Below are 23,772 nucleotides of genomic sequence, written 5' to 3' on the forward strand. Positions count from 1 at the left end.
GTGCCCAGGGTCCCCAGCAGGCTTGTACGCAGGTTGCCAGGCCATGCTGCCACATCTTCTGTGCTGTTGTTGCCCATGCTAGTGTTGCTAGCCATGGTTATGCCTGCCTCTGCAATCGCACCTTCACTTGCAGCGTAGACGTGCCTGAAGAGGCAAACTGCGCTCTTCTAATTCCCTGCAACTCCCTAGCATTTTGCCAATGCTTTGTGGGCCATGAGTCCCAGCTTCACCTAGTTAGTTATACTAGGTTGCCAGTATCAAACAGGCCAGGTTGCCCTAAGTTATCAAGGAAATGAGTGGGAGCGTAGGGGCCAGATCCAGGGCCTGCTGCAGTCCCAGGCAGCCTTTCCACTGATTTCAATGCAGCAGCACCACCACCACCTTGCTGAAAACCAGCTGTTCTCCTCTGCACTCAGCAATCACGTTGTCCCTCTCCTCTCGGCTCAGGAACGGCGCTCAGGTCATTAGCATTTTTATGATATTTTGTAGGTTTGCTCGGGCGTCCTGAGCTGGCTGTCCTGGCTATGTGTCCCTGAAAGGGACATTTAGTGGCTGCCGAGAGGGCCATTCCCACATTTATGTGCATTTGGCAGGATTATATAAATTGCCTTTAAAAGTTGACTTCTTTATAAGCCATTTTCTGCTTCATAAAATGTTTATTACTGTTGTTTTTCTCCCAGTGCTTCTTTCCCACTACAGTTTTCATTGGTACAATGAAAAAAGCTCCTTTCTTTCTCTGCATCCTACTCAATCTCTCCTCTCCTAACACATTTCTGCAGAGAAATAAGTCTCTCTCCTGGGTGCCCTGTGCCCAAAACAGTTCCAGAGTGGATAGAATCGTCCTTTCTGACATAAGTCACACACCCCTTTGCTCTGACAGCAGAATTCAACCATGTGTTTGTGTTGCTGTTTTGTACCTGCCACTCTAGCAAGGCAATTATACTTGCCTTGTACTTCAAAAATGTACTTCAGTGTAACAGGCCAGTATTTTATGACCAATGTATTTCCCTGGCGTATCTGACATGGTATATTGGCTGAATTGTATCGGGCTGATTTTATATGGTAATGTACACCTGGTGATTTACATATACTGTAGGTGAAATTCACATGCTCCGTATCGCTTAAAGCTCCCCCTTGGGGAGGACCTTCTCCCCACACCTCCTTGTGCACTAACCCATGTTGGTCCTGATGTTGGCCATCCTCCAGGCAAGTTTGAGGGATCAGTCCAGGGAGAGGACAAAACATCTCCAGCTACATAGATGCACATGGGGAGCTGTGGAGCATCAGAAGGGATGTTCCCTCAACTGTGCATTGTTTGAAGAAGTACTCCCTCTTGTTTGTTTTAAACCTGCTTTTTGTTTGGTTTCTCGGTAATGACTTTTTCATGTCAGTTTTCAATGATGTTTTTCTACAGGAAATTTTGAAATGAAACAAAAAATGTTCATTTCTGGTTTTGGAAAAACAAAACCTTTTCAAACTGTTGACTTTGGGGGAAAGGGGGTGTTTCCCTTACACTTTTTTCCATTTTTGCCAATTAACGCATTAGATTGAATAATGACTAGGGTTCTTTTTCCCAGCTTTTTTCTTCTTCTCCTCCTTATCTTTTCCTTCCTTTCCCTTTTCCCTTTCCTTTTCCTACTCTATAACTTTTCGAAACTTCCTCAACCTTGGAAAAATTCCAAAGTGGCAAAAAGACACATGGAAGCTGGAGAAAAGGAGAAAAAGCCCCAGGCATTATTCATTTTATTGCCCTCATTGCTCAAAAGCAGAAAGACCGGGGGACCAAATATTTGAAATTCTTTGAGAAACCAATTTGCTGAAAAAATTCTAAAAAATGAAAAATTTTTTTATTTCAGTACCCTGCAAAATGGAAACAATTTTAAAAAATGTCATGTTCCCACCCCATTTTTCAACCAGGTTTACATTAATGCAGTTAAACCACCACCCATGCCAAAGAAAGCTAGCCAACTTCTCTTCTCAGTTACAGCCATCAAAAATCCAGAATAGCTCTGCCCAAACCAAGGGAGTTATTCCAGATTTCCAGCAAGTATAACTGAGAACAGAATTGGACCATGTGTGGACTCTTAGGCAACTCTGCTTGTAATATTTTACATTTCCATATAAACTTCATGCCCTGATGGGTGACTCACATGCTTTTCAACATTTACAAACTATAGACTATATATGTAAGCTGCAATCGTTCCTCCGACAACTGAATTACAGCCACATCTGGGGTGGAATGCGGCAGCTATTTAAGAGCAGAGGTGCCGGAACAAATTGTATAGCGGGGGTGCAGAGAGCCATTGAACCAAATTGTAAACCCTGTATATGATGGAAACCACTTCAAGCAGCACCCCTAGTTCCAGCACCTATGTTTAAGAGCATGCAGCAGCACTGCACAAGAGTCACCACAGAAAGTAAAGCAAATATCCTATCAGGTTGTAACTGCAGGGAGAGTTTAGGCTAGCAGAATATAATGAACCAAACTGGTCAGGACAACAAGGTGCCTGGGATCTCATAATACTTCTGGCCAGGACCTCTGTTTAGTGCCTAATACAATAGCTGGATCAGTGGGGACCATGCTGTCCTGTGAGAGCATGGTAGAACTGTTAGAGTTATGACAGGCCAAGAGAAATGCTGCTTTCCTGCTCCCCTGGTATCTCCACTGGTCCACGGACATACTAGTACTAATGTGCTAAAATTGCTGTTTAGACATTGCTTTCACATTGCAGTTTGGGCTGGGGCTTGAGCCGTCAGGGCCCACCAACCTCCAGCTACACCACTATTTTTAGGGTGCTAGCGAACCTCGCTGGCACAGGTCTATCAACCCAGACTGGGAAGCTCATCCCCGGCTGCAGTGTACATGTACCCTCAGATGCTCAGGGGATCTTGGAGTGGCTAGAAACAGGAACCGAATCCTGTCTCCTTGGTTCAGGGGCTGGCTTGGATGCCTACCTCTCCCAGTGCTGCCATTCACTACATAGAGAGCTGTTTGCTACTCCCGCACCCAGTGGAATTGGATAGCAATAGCGGGAGGGCGTGGAGGGCCACCAGAGCAGATCAGATTTCCTTCAGCAAGCATGGCGTGGGATGGGCCATAATGCGGACATCCTCGGGGAAGCCATTAGGACAAGGGACTCCTTGGCCTTGCCACGTCAGTGTCTGACAATGTGATCAGTTCTAAAATGCTTCCTCTCTGAAGTCTGATTCTGAGAGACCCCAGCTCCCGTGCTTTTTGGTGCTCAGTCATTCAAGAGCCCAGCCCTCTGCTTCCTCTTTGCCTACCTCAGCTGAGCTACTCTCCTTTTCAGCACCACGCACCCTCTCTTTATCTCTCTCCCTCTGTGTGTGTGTGTGTATCTCTCTCTCTCTCTCCCTCTCTTTCCCTTCCCTTTCTTTACAACACAAAGGATAATGCAGATTCTAATTGGGTTAGTTCCTCATTATTCCCCTTCCCGTTCCTCTCCCCACCAACCCCCACCTCTACCCTCTGCATTCTCCCCACACAAGGCTCTGCCTGAGCACAGTTCTTCTGTCCAGTGATTTCACAGCACTCCCAGCTTACTGGACGCATTGGGGGCTGGCTGGGCTGGGGAGATAGGGGAGAAGAAAGAAAAGAGGTGAGGCGGGGTGGGGTCTGCTCAGAAATATCATAAAGGAGCACAGCTCTGTGTTATCCAGCAGCTGCCTGTAGCTTGCCCCAGCCCCCTGCCTCATCTGGCATGCTGATTAGCAAACAACCCTGATGCCTCCTGACAGCCAAGCTAGAGTCCAAGCTGGCTAAGGAGGGGCTTTATTTTTGCAGAAGGTAATTACTGCCAGCCTCCCAGCTTTGTCTTCCTTGTGTGCGTTGGGGTGGGCTTTGTCCCAGCTATGCAACCAAGCATCAGAGGGCAGCGCCCCCTGAGCTTCATGTTGCACAGCGCCCACTCAGCTGAGAAGAATCCCTGAGCCAAGGCTTAAATTTGCATAGAGTATTTCCGGAAGCCCCTCCGCGGTCCCCCCCTCCCCCCTCCAGCTTACTATGAAAACTCCAGGGGGTTGAAAATATTTACCAGGGCTCTGCTCCAGATGGCTCCAGCTGAATTTAAGCCCTGCATGGGGCCACGTCCCTATCTCATCTGCTCCTGCAGACCCCAGTTAGGATAAGAGGTGGAGGGCACAGAGTGAGCCAGCTAGGTCTGAGTGAACATGGAGGATGGATTTTCAAAGAGGTTGGAACTGGTTCGTCCCCCCATTTCAGTTCCCGTCTCTTCCACAGATTTCCTGTGTGACCTTGGCCAAGTCACTGGGCCTGTGTGTGCCTCAGTTTCCCATCTGTACAATGGAGATAACAGCCCTACCCTGCCGCATAGCCAAGTTGGGAAGTTAAATACCTTACAGATCACAAGGTGCCCAGATAGTATGGTGATGGGGTTGATCTGAGTGCATAGATAATGCTGAGGCCTGGCATGGAGAGGCACCTTGTGACATCAGCCTTGTCTGACTCTCTCTCCGCTCTGTTTCGGGCCCAGTCTGAGGGATCGCTGTGGTCCAGAACAAGGCCTTCCCTTTAAGTTTTTCTGTTCTTCGACATGTATCTTCATTGCCCTTCCCGCCCACCACCCTCCCCCTCTCCAACTCTGAACATACCGAATGATGTTGCAACCTGGGGCCTGGGGAGGTAGCACTACTCAGGTTTGGCCCGGCCACCCCTCAGGGCAGCTGGGTCAAACCTGAGCAGGGCTACGTCCCCAGGCGCCCACCAGGCCCTTCCCCTTGGGAGAGGAGCCACCGCTGCAGGGTGAGTGCAGGGTGGGCTCACTCTCTAAATCCTCCTTCCCCATCTCCCCTCAGTGGCAACTTGTTTTGGAAGGTTGTGGGGCCTCAGTTTCAGATTATGTCGTGGGTCCCCCAAAAAAGTTCAGCAATTAACTCCAGTCATCATCCAATCAGGGAACAAAAGTTAATTGACACAGTTAAATCCTGTGTCAATTAACTCCAGTCATCATCCAATCAGGGAACAAAAGTTAATTGACACAGTTAAATCCTGTGTCAATTAACTCCAGTCATCATCCAATCAGGGAACAAAAGCAATACCACATGATTTAACCAGAAGCTGCAGGGGGGATTCTCGCAGGACAATTTTTCAGATCAGTTGGCGTTGCATGAATTTAGCAGGCCGGAGAACGCCGCCTGATGTTGGGTGCTGTGCTATTGCAGGGCCAGCAGGGGGATCACCAGCAAATCACGAAACCCCATGGCGCTAACTCCCATCAATAACACTGGCGCGTAAAACAAGGAAGCAAACAAAAAAGCCCAGATAATTTCAAGCTCTATTAGAAAAGACTCTCAGGGGGAATAGGATCACCATTTGCCAAATGGGGAAGGACAGAATAAATAAGATTTTGTTTTTCAGCTTCTAACTGGGTCTTGCAAACAAAAGAGAGGTGAATGGAGGGAAAAGAAAAGAACCCAACATAAGTGGCTTCAAAGTCAGTGAAACCTATTCTCTGCACCAGGCCTTTGGAGCTGTACTGTGTAGCCATGCTGTGTGATGGCTGGGCTGTACAACAAGGAGGCAACATTGCATTATTTGTATTAATTGCTTGAGGACTTCTGGCTGGACAGTGTCCCAACACTTATTGAGAGACAGTCCGTGGCCCAAAGAGCTGACAGGCTTAACAGACCAGACAGACAGAGGCAGGAAAAATGGAGGGAAGATGATCTCCATTTTGTAGATGAGAATTCAAGATCCCAATCTTGCAAACCTTGGCACACGTGCTTTACTTTATGCACTGTGAGTAATTCTGTTTACCCCCATGGGGCTGCTCACGGTGCATAAAGTTAAGCATGTGCTTTAGTCTTTGCAAGATCAAGGCCTGAGACACAAAGTGATGAAATGACATACCTGAGGTTGTCCAGGGAATCTGTGGCATAGCTGGGAATTGAAACCTGATCTCCTGAGTCGCAGTCCAGTGCTTATCCATGTATACTCTGTTAATGTTCATTGAAAATCAAAAAGAAATGTCTCCCATGTCCGTGACCCTTTCGATGGTCAGTTTGTACAGAGGTTGGCGTCTCAAGATTTACTGGCATGAATGCTCGCGACAATCAGTTTCTAAGCAGCAATGCTGAAATGTTTGCTGAAAGCAAATTTCAGGTTGTACATTGAGTTGATAATTGAATAATTATAATTGAGCGCTGATCATTCAGCATAATGAATGATCCAGTGAAGGGGGATCAGTTACTCCCAGTGACCCTGTCTCATGGCATGAGAAGGGGATACTCGAAGAAATGGAAAGGCATCCGATTTAAAACTGATATAATAGGAAATGGAGCCCGGCTGCCACTGGACATCTTCCCTCCCCATGGCAGCCCTACCCCCAAGGGAGAGAAGGCATGGAGTGGAGCATTGCCGATGCTTGAAGCAGTAACTATCCAGTAAATTTCCAGTGGGCAATGCAGCTATTATCCAGGGAAGCAGGGCACAGCTAGAGAGAGATTCAGTCTAGTCTACAGCTTGGGCAGAGCTTGCTTGTAGCTTGAGCCATCACTTGTGTGTCCCCGTCGGTCAGAGACCACTGGCTGGCACCCTGTGCTTCCCTTGCCCATCTTCCTTTCATTGGTCTGTTTGAACATGCTCAGACCCACCCCCTCTGCGTTTTTAATGCTCGCATGTTCAGGTTTGCCTTTGATGCCACAATCTCTCTTCCACCACAACTGGGAGCTTGAAAACCTTTTATAGGAGTGTAGCAGGGTGGTCACCCGCTCCGGACCTGATGGGGTTAAAACAGCCCCGGGGGCGGGGCAGGGCCGGGGAGGGCTGCCCTGGGGAAGCCAAAAGCTAGGCTGATGAGGAAGGCAGCCACAGCTGGGACCACGCCCCAATCAGGCCGCAGCTGGCCCTATAAAAGGCTATGAGCCAGGCGCTCAGGCAGTCTCCCTCTAGCTGTGGAGAGAGATGGGTCTGGCTGCTGAGCAGGGTACCTAGAGCGGAGCGGGGGAAAGGCCAAAGGAGCTGGGGAGCTCCAGGCTGGAAAACCCCCGGGCTGCAGGCCTTATTAAAGGCCGGGAAAGGTACTGGGTTTGCAGAGGGGCAGCCCAGGGGTAGGCAAAGGCAGCAGGTCTAAACCCCCCTTGCTGATGTTGAGTGGCCATTACACTGTAGTCTGCCCCAGAGAGTGGGGGCTAGATGATAACTGGCAGTAGCCACTGAGGCAAGGAGTGGATAGAGGGTTGGGGGTTCCCCAGGGAGGGGAGACCCAGAGACTGTAAGGGTAATGCAGAGGGCAGAACCCTGAGGGAAGGGGCACTGGGATCTGGGAGGGATCTGGGGGCCTGAGGTAAGCGGGACACTGGCCTGCAGAGGGTGCTCCAGAGGCCGGAGTGCTAATTCCAAGGATGACCAGCGGGAGGTGCCGCACCGGTGAGTCGTGCCTTGCACAAGGGGTTAATTAATGTATGTGGATAAGGAGCTAATGCATTTGAACATGTGAGGAGCATTATTCTGATCTCACAGGCGCCTCTTTCCAGGGCTCTAACACAGTGCAGACAGCTTGGCCGTCCGTAGTGACAGAGGATCTGAGAGCGCCCGAGCAGTACAGACCCCTCCTGTTTTCCCATGGGATGGAATGCAGCGAATGTACCTTGTGTTTGAATGTATGATGAATTGTGCATCCAGTGCTACCACTCCTCTCGCCTGTCGATTTGAGGCAGCACAGACCCTGCATGGAGCTTGGGGGTTTGAGGCAAAGCTTGGTAGAAGCCCAGGGAAATGAAGGTAACAATGTACATAGGACAGTGATCAATTGACCCCCATGTCCACTGAGGGTAGGACAAGAAAAAATCAGATTAGTTTGCAACAAGGGAGATTGCAATGAGATATGAGAGAGAACTTTCTAACTATGGCCAGGTCTACATTACCAACCTCACCCGCATGGAGGGTGTGCCACGTCAGCAGAAGAGCTTCTCCCACCGCCATAGCTACCGCCTCTTGGAGAGATGGATTAACCACGCTGATGGAAGAAGCTCTCCCGTTGGCATGGTAGCATCTTCGCTAAAGCTCCAGTGGCGCAGCTGCACCAGTGCCGTAGCTCTGTACACGTAGACAAGCCCTACAATCAAGCACTGGAACAGGTTACCGGGGAGGGCTGAGGAATCCCGATCACTGGTGGATTTTAAGAACAGGTTGGACAAACACCTGTCAGGAATGGTCCAGATTGACTTGGCCTCGTGGTCCCTTCTGGTTCTACATTTCTGTGATTTTTACTAATCACAAAAGCTTCCATACTCCCCTGTTATGAGCTCCCGACCGTGAGGGGCGAACTGTGCACCAGCAAGAAAAGAACCCCATATGCTGCGTGCGGAATGATGCTCGCTCCTAGCAAAAAATGCTGCAGTCTTGCCATGTGATTGGCAGAGGTCTGTGCTGCGGGCTCTCGTGGATGGTGCAGCACTCTGCCGTGTATTTGGACATGCTGTGTGGTTCTGCTGGCCCGACAAGTTCCCTGGTCGGTGTGCACTAATATAGCATGGGGTGGCTACTCACCCAACAGTGCCCCTCCAGAGGGATACAAGTGTGTGTTTGAGGGTGTGGTGGGTACAGCAATAGCCACAGAGCTTTGCATTTTGCACAGAGCACTGAAGTCTCTGCTCATTTCTGAATTGTATCTGCAGTTCATGCTGCAAAACTGTGTGCAGGTACATGTGTGCATATCTATCAGTTGGTTATTGTGCAGAGCTGCATCAGCAGGACTTTGTGTTCAAAGCCTCTTCAGAAGAGCGAACGCAAGCTCATCACCCCCCGTTTCATTTTTCTTCTCCTTTAATTATGGAGCCCACTTATCGACTGAGAACAGAAAGATCGTCTCTTTAACCTTGCACTTGCCCTTGTGAAAGGTTTACCTAAAAAGTTAGAAAATAAAATCAAATGTTCTAATTTGCAGTCATCTTGCCATTTCAAACCTAGTTTTCATTACCGTGCCGAAAGTGCATTGAAGCTGTGTTTATAACCCCTTTTTAGATAACAAATCACATTTACTTTTGGCTGGTGACTCTGTAGAATTGATATTTTTTTTTTCTTTTCGGTTTAATAGGTTTGTGTGTTCAGGAATGATCTTCATCAACGGAGAGTCTTTATTGTGTTTGATATAATGTCAGCTTTCATTACGCTCTGAGGGCACACTGAGAACTTCTGTGTTACAGCACCAACCTTGCTGTCGAACCATTCTGCCTGAAAGTAGAACAAGAAAATCATTCACAAAAAAAAGTCTTCCTTCTTTGCTCTTCAAAGCAAATGGAGGCCCCCTCCTTTCTAAAAAAGAAAAGACTTGGCAATGTCATGGGCATGGCTTAGCGAGATCTGAGTGACCAGGAGCTTTCCCTCTGGGTGGTTGGCATGGCAAGATCCCTTTGGCTTCCCTGTGGGTAGTTGGTGTAGCAAGAGTCTATAGGCTTCCCCTCAGGTGGTTTGCATGGCAGAAGCCCACTGTCTCCCCATGGGCAGCTGGCAAGGCAGGAGGGGTTGCTGAAATCAGAATTAAGGTGGAATCACATAGGTCTCATGTGAGCCAGTCTTGACTTGATAGAAGTAGAGCAAGATGCCATGAGGAGAAAAATAGTAGGCAAGGCAAGATCAGATAAAACCTCTTCTTTCAGAGATGAAAAAACCCTGTTGACGGGTCACTCAAATGTTTCCCCAGCATAGTCAGGGAGGCAAAGGGAGGAAATTGCTTTTTTTTTTTTTTTTTTAAATGCCAAGGTGGATCATGACAACTGTTCCTGCCTGTCACTGGTAATGTATCTAGCCCCATGCTGCTGGAGGCAGTACAAAGGAACTCATAGGCAGAAAGCTACAGGAAAGGCAGGCATGTTTGCAGCCACACCAGTTATGCATTAATCCAATATCTTCTACCCACAGCACTGGGGTGGGTCAGGTGGCAGTTCAGACTAACTGTCAATGCGATCAGCTTCATGGAGGACTTGGGATGGATTCATCACCGCACTATGTGGGAAATAGATATCTGTAGATATCCCAGTGACGGATAAAGAGATCAGCCTTTGCCAGTGCTTCCCACAGGTTTTCATGGTGCCTGAAATCAGAACTCCCTGTCCTTGCCCAGATACTACTGAATGAAAGCAGTTGGCTTTTAATGGGGAAAAATGTAGAGTTCCAAGAAAAATATTCATCTGTTCCATAAATGGAGCCCAGCACGCCACCGTGGATTGCCGAGAGCCTCAGAGAGCAGTATGATGTTAATATCAGGGTCAGACAGCATTTGTTTCTTGGGCCTTTGCTGGCTTGCAATCCAAATCATTTGGGAAGCTGGGGGAAACACCACTTTAGCCAGGACGCAGGATTCACAGGATTAGATGGAGCTGGAACAGCTACAACAAGAGAACATTGAAAATCCAGTGTGCCACAGCTTTGGCAATAAGCAATGGGAAAATGGCCACTGGTGCTCCAAGATCCCCTTAAAACCCAAAACTAGCCAATGGGGGCAGAGCCTGGAGCCCATCCTTGGACGAAGCACTCACTGATGTCAGTGGGAGTTTGGATGGGTAAGGACCTCAGGAGTTGGGCGATGGAAGAAGATGGGCCAGGCGAGTAGGTTACTTTGGGTTGGTTGCTCTGTGGACTTGCAGAAGGAAATTCTGCCCTAAATAGGAAAGGGGTTTGGGAGGAGCATTCAACAAGCTGAAGAAATGGCAGAGGTGCTAAAGCTGGCAGCCTTGGAGCAGATTGAAAAAGTCAGCTCAGACATTATCAGCATGTGGATCTAGGGGTCAGTCCTGGAAAGCAGTTGTAAGCACCCCAACGTCTTTCAGAATGAATCTCTGCCACTTCCTCTAAACCCGGAGTCATCACTTAAATATTTAGAAGAGCTGCATTGCGGCCAAAGCTCCAGTGGCCATCGCAAAGAGAAGGCCAGATTACTTCTGGTGTTCACTGAATGAAAGGTTTAGAACCAGTGCATGCAGCTATCTCTGGCATACTGACCGCTCAGCGAGCATGAAGAAGGTCCAAAGGCAATAAGTAAAAGAGTGGCTTACAAACCAGAACCCATCCAAGAGTCCTCCGTCCTTCAGACAAGATGTTAAACTAAAGCCCCTTCTGCTGTGTATCCTGGTGGAAAGTAAAGATCACATGAAGGGAATAAACTAGCCTTCCCTCCCTCAATTTAGGAGGCTTTTTTTTTAAAAAAAAAAAAAAAGGAGACGGCTTTTTTGGTGTTGGTACAATAAATCCTGCAACACCCCTAGGAACATATGTCCCAGTGTTAATTATTCGCTGTACTAGCATAGCATGGCAGACTCCAACCTGGAGGGACCACCTTTAGAGCTGAGAGGGTAGTTCAGTCTCTGCATCCATCCAGCCTTTGGCTTATTAGCTGAGACAGCCAACCATAAAGACCACTTAAGATGGGATTTTTTTTTGAATAGGGACACCTGTCCAGAAGGAACCAGACTGAAACCAACAGCTAATTTGCCATAGGCCATGAGATAAGATCTTCCAGCCACTCCTGACACCAGTTAGATGTTAAGTAGTTGGCTGTATAATTGAAATACTTTATGTCCCATCATCAGTGCTCCCCTGTCAGCTACCCCCTAATTCTGATAAAACCTGCCAATGCTTTAAGCGATGTAGGAATTATAGCTGAGTAGGTAACAGCTGCTGTGTTTGCCCACTCCAGTGTCAGTGTCCAACTCAGAGCTGTTAAAGGACACCTTGTGCACCAAAGCAAAATCCTCTCCTATTTATTACAATTACTGTGTACCCAAGGGTTCTGGGGCATGAAGAACCACCTGAATATGTACTATCAATTATAAATGCTTATACCAACGGAAAGATTTGATCATGAACAGACCAGATGATACTTTGCAGGCCTGCCTGCTCCCTTCAGCCTTCTTCCACCTGTTAACTGATATGATGGGTTCGTTATTTAGTGGGTTGCTTGTTTGTCTCATATCTTAAAGCTGGCATCTAGAGAAGCAATTCCATTTCATATTCCAGTTCAAAGATCATAGAGGCCAAATTTACTGTTGGCGTAAGTGGTTGTAAAGTCACCTCAGTGGAGTTACATGTGCCTGTGCAAGTGGCAAATTGGGCCCTACAGGTGCAGCACAGCTTCAAAGCAATGCACATCTGTGTTTCCTGCTCCTCTGTGCATCAGAATCCAGCATACCTTAGGGGATGGAGAGTGGACAGAGCTACCAGCTTTGGACCAAACTCTGGACTCATTTATACCAGCAGTCGTCCCTTGGAGTCATTAGAGTGGCTCCCAGTTGTCTTCAAGGTAAACGACAACAGAACTTGGTCCTTTGTGAGCCAATTAAATCTTCAAAGAGATTTCATGTGCCCACGGGCCCTCCATGCTGACTGACTGAATAAAACTGACAGCTGGGGAATATGAGAGATCCCCAGATCAATGCAACTCAGCAGGAATTACCGGGACCATCTAGATGAGTTGCTAAAATGTCTCTAGGGCGTATGATCAGTAGAAGGGCCCTCACAGGCAGAGGGGCCAAGATCCCAGGGAGGCCTGTCGACCCGTAGGAAAGGATGAGCTAATTGGAGTGAACTTGCAGAGGAACAGAAACAGCGATTGGTACCTCCAAACCCCACTTTGGATGTCAGTAACTAGTGTGAGGGCTCCAAGCTACGTGAGCCATATTTCACCTCTGCACCCCGAAACAAAGCAACATTGCTAAAATTACTGGCTACAGGCTTCCTAGACTAAATATTCAGGGACTGATTCTGATCTCGCATACAGTGATGTAGATCAGCACTAATTCCCCTGGAGTCAATGGAGCAGTGCCAGTGTGAGATCAGAACTAGTCCCACCTACAGCATCCCAATAACTTCTAGTCCCTGTGCTGTGTTTCTGCGACACAACTGCTGTCGTTACCCTGTGCGGTCTGTAGGATGTGATCATGCTCTCCAAGCGCTAAATCCTGAAGTCCTTACTCATTTCTTTACTTAGAGGGAGTCTTCCTGAGGCAGGACAGAATAGAATATAGCCCCAACAGCCTGCTCTTGCTTCTGATGAAGTCAGTGGGAGTTTTGCCATTGACTAACATGGGAGCAGGATTGGGCCCAAAGTTGTGCTAGGTTCTATGAAGTGAGCCCATAGAGATGACTGGCTCAGCCTCACAGTGATACTGGGCATCTCAGTCCTGCCATGAGTGCAGGATACAGGACTGGATGACCTCTCAAGATCCCTTCCAGTCCTACGATTCTATGGTCATTGTGCTGTCCCTTAGTAGGAAGGAGAGGAAGATGTGATTCAAAAGCCACTCGGGGTGTGTAAGTCATATTCCAATATCAGTCATCCACAATGCCCTGCTGTATGCCATGGATTCATATGGTCCTGTCTGTGTGAGCTATTCGAAGGACAGATAAAATATCAGGGTTGGAAGGGACCTCAGGAGGTCATCTAGTCCAACCCCCTGCTCAAAGCAGGACCAATCTCCAATTTTTGCCTCAGGTCCCTAAATAGACCCCTCAAGGTTTGAACTCACAACCCTGGGTTTAGCAGGCCAATGCTCGAACCACTGAGCTATCCCTCCCCCAATAAATGGAGGCTAAGCCTTAACCCTTTGTCTTACATGAGCCATGTGTGCGGTACACGCTGTGTGATCTTTCATGTGTGCTTCTCTAAACCGTGGCCAAAGGGGATTTTAGTAAATGTGTGTTAATGCTTTCCACTGGTGAATCGTGAGGCTAAGGGCTGGTGTGAATGATGGTACCCACCAGAAATCCCTGCAGATTGCCTTGTGAACTGTGCCCAGAGATGATCAGCTGGGCTTCTGGTGCTCACACACCAGCTGTTCCATCCTTCCAAGGAGGCATTTTCCTGGGGTTGGAAAGTTGTGCATATGAACCGCACTGCAGCTGTGCATGTGACTCACTTGCCTGCCATCTCTTTGGGCTGTTTAGCTCAGAGTCGTCATCCAGGCTCCCTCCACCCACTATGCTGCAGGACCACAGCAATGATATCACTGCACTGACCTTTTCAGTGTTATTTTTAGTTGCTGTAACTGATGTAGAGGGGAAATGAACTATTTCTGAGGTACCAAAAGAGTAAGAATAAAAGTGAACTTTAAACTGTATTGTAAGCAAGGGAGTTACCATGAGGGTGGTAACAAGAACAGAACCTGTCCCAGATGTTTTCCCATAACAACTAGGGAGCTGATCTCCTCTTGGTGATGGTGGCTTAATACGATGGTGGCCGACACTAACCATTCCAATTACTTTCTTTGACCTTGGCTTCTTAGGCTTCAAAATTCCCCTGCAGTTCATCAGACAGGGACTCTCCTCCACCTGGTGCATACTGGAGGGTGGTCCTCACCTGAGTAGCAGGAAGTGGGTCAAGATGCAGCTCCTGGGAAGGTCACAGATTTGTTTGTAATTAGTTGGCTATTAACTCAGTGTTTTAATGTCTCTGCTGTGCGGATCAGCATAGGTTTGAAATTGAAATGTAGAAACAGGATCACCTTGGCCTTAGTGCCTGGGAGGCTACATGTAAAAAGACACAGAGATAGCAAGGGGTGGAGCTTGTTCTAGATACATGTGTGCTTGACCTACTATTACTTACAGCTGGTAGAATCTAGTTTTCTGATGGTTTGGGTTTCTAGAAGGTGGAATGAGTAGAAAATGCACATTTCTCAGGCAGGAACCCATCTACCAGGAGACAGTCTGGAAACGCCAGAATTCCATCTGCCAGGCAGCTGCCATATGAGTATCCCAGGCTGATGTCCATCTGCGCAGGCTCATATTTACTCTTTCTAAATCCTGAGCATGAGACCATTCACCGGTGAACAAACTGAGATCCACCAGAACTCCTCCTGTGTAACAGTAGATGTCTCTGGCAAGACTCCATCTACCTGTAGATGGATGTGACCAACCAGAATTTGTCTATAGGCATGTTCTAGGCAAGAACAAAGCTTATGGGCTTTCAGTGCATTAGTCCACTGATTCTAAGAATTAGACAATGTGTCATGATCGATCTTGGAGATCAAGAAACGCAGTCAGATTAATTCTCCTCCTTTCTCAATTGCATCATGCTGTCTTTTGTTGAAGTAATGTAATTCCAAACTCCTGCTTTGAGATTCTCTTGAGCTGGTGCTTCAAAGGTGTGTCACGCACTTTGAGATCCTCAGATGAAGAACAAAATATTACTAATTTTAATGCACTCAATGACACAAAAGATTCACAGACAGAAGGTTATAGCCAAGTGTCAACTGATGTCTGAACTCAGATAGCAAATTGACCCAAGTACATTAATTTCAGCCCATGTTTCATTTGTGATCATGGACGTTTTTCTGGGCATTTAAAGGCTTTTTCCACTCTAAGTTTCTTAACTTTTGGGTAGGGATTCATGGAGATGAGCTGGTAAGGGTGAGATGGCACCTGTAGAAATGCAGTGGAACAGGTCATAGCAAGGATTTTTCATACAGTTCTCCAGATGTTGTATAAACTGCCATGTTGAATTAAAGAAATAATCGAAGCCTAGATTCTGACATCCTTCCTCATGCTGAGTATTGCCTGACTCTATGAGAAGCCCCAGTGGCTGTGTCTTGGCATCTCGCCCAGATTTCTGTTCACACTCAGGCCTCTCCAGAACCTGTGACACGTTGTCTAGAAAGGGTGTGTGGCAGGTGGGCTTGTTGGGGCAGTAATGTGCTGTAAGCTGGTGCCCCCCTGGCATTTCCAGACAAGCTGAGCTCCACTTACTGAATCAGCCAAAATCCCCTTCTGCAACACCCCGGATCCCTTATCTTTGAAATGCTTAGGGCACAGGGTCTTGTCTACTGAATGCATTGACTCCTGCTGCAGGGGATGCACTGGGAGATTTCCTAACCAAGCAACAGATATTTAACTGATTAAAAACTGGCCCAAAAGAGTTGGCACTTGGCTATGACTTTCTGTCAGTGATCTATGAACCCTTTGCATTCTCGGGTGCACTAAAAAATTATTATTTGCTTTTCATCTCAGGATCTCTAAGCACCTGACACACATTGAAGCAGCCTCTCCAGCAGCATTTAGGTGTTTAGGTACCTGATTCAGTCCCCAGTGTCTTGGCCAACACATAAGTGGGGGTTTCTCTGGGATTTGAACTGCCGTGGGCTTCTGATGCTCTGGACAAGGTTCCTTTGAGCAGAGGAAGTATGTAACCCACAGAGGAAGGGTGGTGTTGTTATAGAGCTTTAGCTCAAGCTGTAACAACTCCCTGTTTTAGTTCTAGAGGTCCCTGGTTCAATCCCCAGTGTGTTGGCCAAGATGGCAGCCATCACACCAGCCCTGAGGAGAAGCCTAAAGAAGAAATTGAGAAGGAAAAAGAGAAGAATGGCAAGATTGGGTGGGGAGTTTTGCCATATGTATGACCAAAAAACCCCAATTTCACCCATGCTTTGTTGCCGGTGTCACTCTCCATGTACGGCTGTCAGGCTGAAACATCAAAGGTGCCTGAACTAGAAGATGGTTTCTTTATGGTTCACATAGATTAAAATGAGGCCATGGTTGTCAGGAGCACCTGGTTGGATGAGTTCCAAGGACCACAGCAAATCAGAATGCATGTTTTTTGGAGGTACCAGAAAGTTGTGAGTTGGCAGTGCTTCTGAATCCCTGGCCTGTGATAGAAGGGCATCTGGCAGTCCGTTCCCCCACCATCGCATGGGACCAGTTCTCCAGTCCTTCCTGGGGTAAAACTCCCACTGAATTTGGTCAGTGTTTTGCCTGAGTAAGTGTAACCCATGCCTGCTTGGTGTCATGCTCTGTGTCCCTCTAGTGGCACCTAGACCATCTAGTGATTGCTGAGTCTGCTACAGCCTTAGGTAAGAGCCCTGTGTGGCTTTTAATTCATGCAGTAAAGGCTCATGCCCTAAGCTTCAGAGGTCCCAGGTTCCATCCTGCCTCTCTGTAGGCCTTACATAAGGAATTTGGGACTGAGACCATGGTCACTCGTTGGGCCGTTGGGTTTTACAAGCAAATACCAGGGGATGACATGGTATTTACCAGCTTCTGCAGATTACCATGTAATTGCACTTAGATCCCAAAGCAATTTCCATGTAACCTGCACAGAGGGTTTAGATGACTGAGGTCTAAAAGCCGTCAGGAACAGTATCCACGATAATGTCACGGCAAACCTGGTGGCTGAACTTTGTGACTTTGTCCTCATCCATAACTATTTCACATTTGGGGACAATGTATACCTTCAAATCAGCGGCACTGCTATGGGTACCCACGTGGCCCCACAGTATGCCAACATTTTTATGGCTGACATAGAACAACGCTTCCTCAGCTCTCATCCCATAATGCCCCTACTCTACTTGCACTATATTGATGACATCTGCATCATCTGGACCCATGGAAAAGAAGCCCTTGAGGAATTCCACCATGATTTCAACAATTTCCATCCCACCGTCAACCTCAGCCTGGACCAGTCCACACAAGAGATCCGCTTCCTGGACACTACGGTGCTAGTAAGCGATGATCACATAAACACCACCCTATACTGGAAACCTACTGACCGTGATACTTACCTTCATGCCTCCAGCTTTCATCCAGACCACACCACACTATCCATTGTCTACAGCCAAGCTCTACGATACAACCGCATTTGCTCCAGCCTCTCAGACAGAGACAAACACCTACAAGATCTCTGTCAAGCATTCTTACAACTACAATACCCACCTGCTGAAGTGAAGAAACAGATTGACAGAGCCAGAAGAGTACCCAGAAGTTACCTACTACAGGACAGGCCCAACAAAGAAAATAACAGAATGCCACTAGCCATCACCTTCGGCCCTCAACTAAAACCTCTCCAGCGCATCATCAAGGATCTACAACCTACTCTGAAGGATGACCCATCACTCTCACAGATCTTGGGAGACAGGCCAGTCCTTGCTTACAGACAGCCCCCCAACCTGAAGCAAATACTCACCAGCAACCACACAACAAAACCACTACCCCAGGAACCTATCGTTGCAACAAAGCCCGTTGCCAACTGTGTCCACATATCTATTCAGGGGACACCATCACAGGGCCTAATCACATCAGCCACACTATCAGAGGCTCGTTCACCTGCACATCTACCAATGTGATATATGCCATCATGTGCCAGCAATGCCCCTCTGCCATGTACGTTGGCCAAACCGGACAGTCTCTACATAAAAGAATAAATGGACACAAATCAGACGTCAAGAATTATAACATTCAAAAACCAGTCGGAGAACACTTCAATCTCTCTGGTCACTCGATTACAGACCTAAAAGTGGCAATTCTTCAACAAAAAAGCTTCAAAAACAGACTCCAATGAGAGACTGCTGAATTGGAATTAATTTGCAAACTGGACACCATTGCATTAGGCTTGAATAAAGACTGGGAGTGGATGTGTGATTACACAAAGTAAAACTATTTCCCAATATTTATTTTCCCCCACTACTGTTCCTCACACGTTCTTGTCAACTGCTGGAAACGGCCCACCTTGATTATCACTACAGAAGGTATTTTTTCTCTTCTGCTGGTAATAGCTCCCCTTACCTGATCACTCTTGTTACAGTTTGTATGGTAACACCCATTGTTTCATGTTCTCTGTGTATATAAAATCTCCCCACTGTATTTTCCACTGAATGCATCCGATGAAGTGAGCTGTAGCTCACAAAAGCTTATGTTCAAATAAATTTGTTAGTCTCTAAGGTACCACAATTACTCCTTTTCTTTTTGAGGTAGCCCTGTGTGTATCCTGTAATGATATGGTGCTTACAATGCCATTACCCAGATGCCGTTTGGTAATTAGAGTATAATTAAATGGTTAGCAGTTAACGTAGTATTAAGGAATAGTTACCTGGTGTCAGTCCCCCACAGTTTAAAACAATGATCTACTTAATCAATTCCCTGCCAATCAACAATGTCTCATTTAATCAATTCCATGCCATTGCTGGGGCCTCAGGCATCGGTGCACTTCAAGACCTTGTATTCTCTGCTTGTAGCAGACAGTAGTTGAGTCTGTGGGCTGTATATGTTGGTCTCATTTCAGTTGTTGGATTTAGTGTGCGGGTGCTGGGGGTGTTAGTGGCCGGTGCTGGACAGGAGATCTGACTAGGTGACCTGGTGGTTTCTTCTGGCTTTCATCTCTGTGACTCACTTTTCTTGTCACTACATGTTCATTCTCGGTGAAGGGAATAACGTGTGCTGGAAATTAGGCTTCAAAGTCTTCCATATCTTCCACCCACCCCTTAGCTTTCCTGGAGTCCTATTCAGAAAGAGCCTGCAGACTGTGTGTGTGTCAGATTTGAGGGTGGCCACTCCTAGAAAACATGTTTCTGATCCAGGGTGTCCACGTTCAGATGTGGGGGATGTCCAGGGACACTCGCGGATATGCGCTCTGGGACATCAGGATATCCACTCCCAATGAGGCCTCAAGTATCCATTCCCAGTGTGTAAATGTCTGATTCAGGATTGCTGGTGACATGTCCTTATCCAAGGAGGCACCACTTCAGGAGCATGCATATCTGCTGCAGGGGTCATGTCTAGAGAATAAGAAAGTGAAGGAAGCCATCACTGGAATCAATAAAAAGAAGGGCCCAAGCCACCTCCGTGTGCATGCACATTGCAAGATGAGAGGCATCAAATTAGCCATACCTGCGTGTTAGGTGAAGAGCCATTGGAGATGAGGATACATAGGGCTGGGGATTGTAATGTGAAGAGGAGCTCAGATGGTTTGTCAGTCAGTCAGTCAGTCTGTGTGAACCCTGAAATCCCAAGAATTCCAAAGCGTTGTGCAGGATAATAAAACTAAAACCAGCAGTGAGGGGTTGGAAAGGAAACCAGGCTGGAGAGATTAGGTTTCAGCTTGGATGGAAAGAGTGAGATCTCTCCAGAGACATGCCCCAGTGGGAGGAGAGAGCTATACATCCAGAGTACACTGCATCTTTAAGATGCATCTCCAGTAAAGTGGCTTTGCTATGCTTTACTGTCCAATCCACGCAAGTGAAAAGGGGCTGATATAAAAACAGGAACAATTGTTACCTGAGCTCTTTGTAAGATGTGGGCCGCACTTCTGGAATGAGATCTGGGACTGGGAAGCAGATCAGGGTTGGAAGAACATAGCCTACTGGTCAGAAGACCCAGAGGGTAGCAAAGACCCTGATGCAAGCACATCGGATGAGTGGTAGCCCATAGACAGTCCGAGTGTGAAGACCACAATAAAATCTATCCTGGTAGAGACTAAGGACCAAGTTCTGAGTCTGTTGATGTCAATGGGATCTTTACCGTTGATTGCAGTTGGACCGGGATTTAGCCTGAATGGAATGTTGCTGCTGACATCCCGTTAAGGGGGAAATCTAGGGATGTTTCTCATCTTTAGAACTGTTCTACTCCCATGTTGCTAGATGTCTTGTTCCTGCCAGGGTCACAGCATGAGAAATTGATGATGATATAGTGGCTTGATGTCACTTTAGAAGTGATATTATCCCATTGCAAGATCTATGGCATTTTTTAATCGGAGTATTAGCTGCATTGAGCTGGCTAGACATCTTAGGCATTCTGCCAGTGTAAATCCCCCTATCTGTCATTTCCGTCAGATCTGGTATTCTTCACGTCCTGCCCACTGCAAAGATCTGCTGTTGGCCCCTCCAGGCTGAATTAATTAATCCCACTGGGCACCCTGATACCATGGTGGAGGGCTCCCAGATACATGCATGAAGCATTGCTGTGTGCTGTTGAACAGCTGCTGAGCTTCACCTGCATTTCAGCGGTGGGTCCTGTGGCCTGTGTAGGGCTCTCTTGGACATGCTCTGCAAATCTAAGTTCTAATGAGGATGATTCCATAAATAGTTGAGCCCACAAGCCTATCTCCCGATGTGAATGCTTTGTGTTATGGAAGTCAGTCAATCCTGTCAGGCTGAGCTAGGCAGACCATGCCTCCCGCTCTCCTCCAGACCTGTATTTCTCAGCAAACTGATCACCTCCTGAGTTCCTGAAGAGAGGGACACACGCAATCTCGTCCCACCCACCCCCTCGGGGTGGGGTGGAGCACAAGGCCTGAACCCTCCATCGGTCCTGTGGGTGGCAGCTGCTGCTTCTGAGACATGCTGGCACAGCATCTGGTTGGCTGACAGGCGCTGCTGGGCCCCGCAGCCTGGCTTCAGCTTTCACAGCTTAAACATCTCAGGCAGCGCATGAGTGACTCCAGCAATCAGATGGTTTGTGTAATGTGTATTTAACCCAAAGCCTCCCCAGCAGGGAGCGGTACACCCACCTGAGCAGATGGATGCTAATTGGAAAGCAGGCCAGGTTTGCTTAGGAGCAGGTGAGAGAGGTGTGTGAGCAGGATTGAAAACCTGCGTGGGGAAGAGAATCTGAAAGCGGAGCAAATACAGGATTGTGGGGAGGGGCAAAGGAAGGAGCAGCTACCGGCACTGTCGAGACAGCAGAGAGCAAGGCAGTGTTGTCCTCAGCCGTCTAATTAGGATTGCTAAACCTGAGCCATTATGGCCTAAGTAGTGACATCAGTTCAGAGGCTACTGACCAAATGCCTTCTGGCAAGGGTGTTTGACTGCAGAGCCTCAGCCAGCCTGGGCGGAGAGAGTGGCTGTGACAGGAGTCTCTCTGCATCGATGCCTTTGCTGCCTGTCTCCCAGGGCAGTGCATGTAAATGAGGCAATGCACTGGGAAAGGGTAGTAATGCAGTTGGGAAAGAGGAGAGAGTGCGTGTGACAGGGAGAAGTGGGCTCAGAATTACACATGGGAACCAGGTGGATCTGAGACAGTCAACCAGAGCAGAAGGCCGTAAATGGTGCTTAGATACCACGTGCTTCAGAGCAGGTCTCTTGGTAGCTCAAGCTGAGCTGGCCCAGGGCTGGTCTGTGCAGGAATGGGGAACCTCGCAGCTGATGCAGGTTATTGAGCACGCAACATTTTCCCCTCTGAGCCAGTGACAGCACAGTGTCCTGCTGCTGGCCCTCCTGAGGGGCGGGAGACAATCCAGTGCAGTAGGTAGATCACCAGGCTGGGAATCCGGGGGGTTGGCTGCTGTTCCCAGCTCTCCCATTGTCCTGCCGGATGCCCTTAGCAAGTCCCTTCCTCTCTCCAGTGGGGTCTACCCTAATGCTGTTGGGCAAATTCTCCCCCTCTTGCTCTAGTTCTGGGGCATTATTACCAGTAGCATCAACTACCACTGCTTTACCTAGCATGTCATATAGCCCTGCCGCAATGCAATATGGTGCTAAAAAACCCCATGGCTTGTCTACATTATCGCTCCTACTGTTTCTAGCACCCCTGGAGCAGGGCAGATCCTGGGAGAGAATCTGAGAAAGACCTTGCTGTGACCAGCCCTCGTTCTCTCCCTCTGAGTAACGGATGTCATAATGCTCAGTCACCTTTGAGATCGATGGAAGGGAAGAGCTGCAGAGGAACCATGGTTCGTTACCATTCCCTAGGTCAATGATTCTTGAAGCAGTCTGGGGGAAACTTCTGTAGAGTTAGTGCTTCATTAGGGATGGGGCAGACACCTGCAATCAGCGGGTCGCCAGCTAGCTCGCAGCAGTAGTCATCCAATCTGAGATACAGACAACGTGGTTTGGAAGGGGAACATGCAGGCTATGTTACAGCGCTGGTGCTGTGTACCGGCAGCAGGGTCTGGAGTCGGGCCCTACTATGGTGGATGAAGGGGCAGAGCGGGTTCTGCAGCCAGGGCTGCCCAGTGGCATGATTCTCGCAGGACAATCATGCTCCCGGCAGGCCGGTTGCACCTGCCCGCAGCTAAGCTTGGGGCAGGAGCATCAGTTGCAACTTTTGGACACTAGTGGATCCTGTGGAGCTTAGCTTCCGGCAGTCTGGCTGTATGGCTGCCTTTCTGCTTGCTGCCCCTGCTGGACCCACCTGTGGATGGCACAGCAGCTGCGATAGGGTAGGAGCATGGGCAGGGGCAGCTGCTGCCTCAGTTGCCCAGCTGGCAGGGATGGGGGGGGGCGGGTCTCGGTATTATGTTTAGCTTAACAAAGAGAAGGTGAATGGGTGCCTTTGTCACAGTCTAAGAGTACCTACGTGGGGAACAGATATTTGCTAATAGGCTCTTCCGTCTGGCTGAGAAAAGTCTAACATGATCCAATGGCTGGAAGTTGAAACGAGACCAATTCTGACTGAAAATAATGTGTGAATTTTTGACAGTGAGGGTAATTAGCTGTTGGAACAATTACCATTTGACAGGTTTCAGAGTAACAGCCGTGTTAGTCTGTATTCGCAAAAGAAAAGGAGTACTTGTGGCACCTTAGAGACTAACCAATTTATTTGAGCATCCGATGAAGTGAGCTGTAGCTCACGAAAGCTCATGCTCAAATAAATTGGTTAGTCTCTAAGGTGCCACAAGTACTCCTTTTCTTTTTGCAATTTACCATTGTTTTCCTAAAAACTGTGCTCTAGGAATTATTGTGGGGCAGGTCTCTGGCCTGAACTAACCAGGAGGGCAGGCTAGGTGATCACAGTGGTCCCTTATGGCCTCAGAATCTGGGAATTTGTAATAACCCTCTGCCCCCTACAGAGATCCCCATGGCCCTGCCTCCCAACCAGTCTGCAGACCCCCTTCCTCCCACTTGTGTGATTTGGTCTGATCCTTCTCCCCTTCATATCCTTCAGGGGTCTGAGCTGGGCTGGTGATCTCTCTGGGTGCTGATGATTTAGCCAGGGACAAGGGTGCTAATTGTTGTATCTTCAATAAACAGAGTGTATTGCCTTTTCCCCTAAAAAAAATCCCGTGTACTTATAAGCATAACAAGGGGACAGTGATT

At 48.0% G+C, this 23,772-nt stretch overlaps 1 protein-coding gene across 4 annotated transcripts in view; it reads left to right on the plus strand.

Annotated features, from left to right (window-relative positions):
* CACNA2D2 (calcium voltage-gated channel auxiliary subunit alpha2delta 2) overlaps positions 1-23,772 on the plus strand; it is a 570,874-nt gene that overhangs the window by 352,043 nt on the left and 195,059 nt on the right. The window lies entirely within an intron of this gene.

Source organism: Eretmochelys imbricata, chromosome 7 (genome assembly GCF_965152235.1).
Source record: "Eretmochelys imbricata isolate rEreImb1 chromosome 7, rEreImb1.hap1, whole genome shotgun sequence".
Lineage (NCBI taxonomy): Eukaryota > Metazoa > Chordata > Testudines > Cheloniidae > Eretmochelys > Eretmochelys imbricata.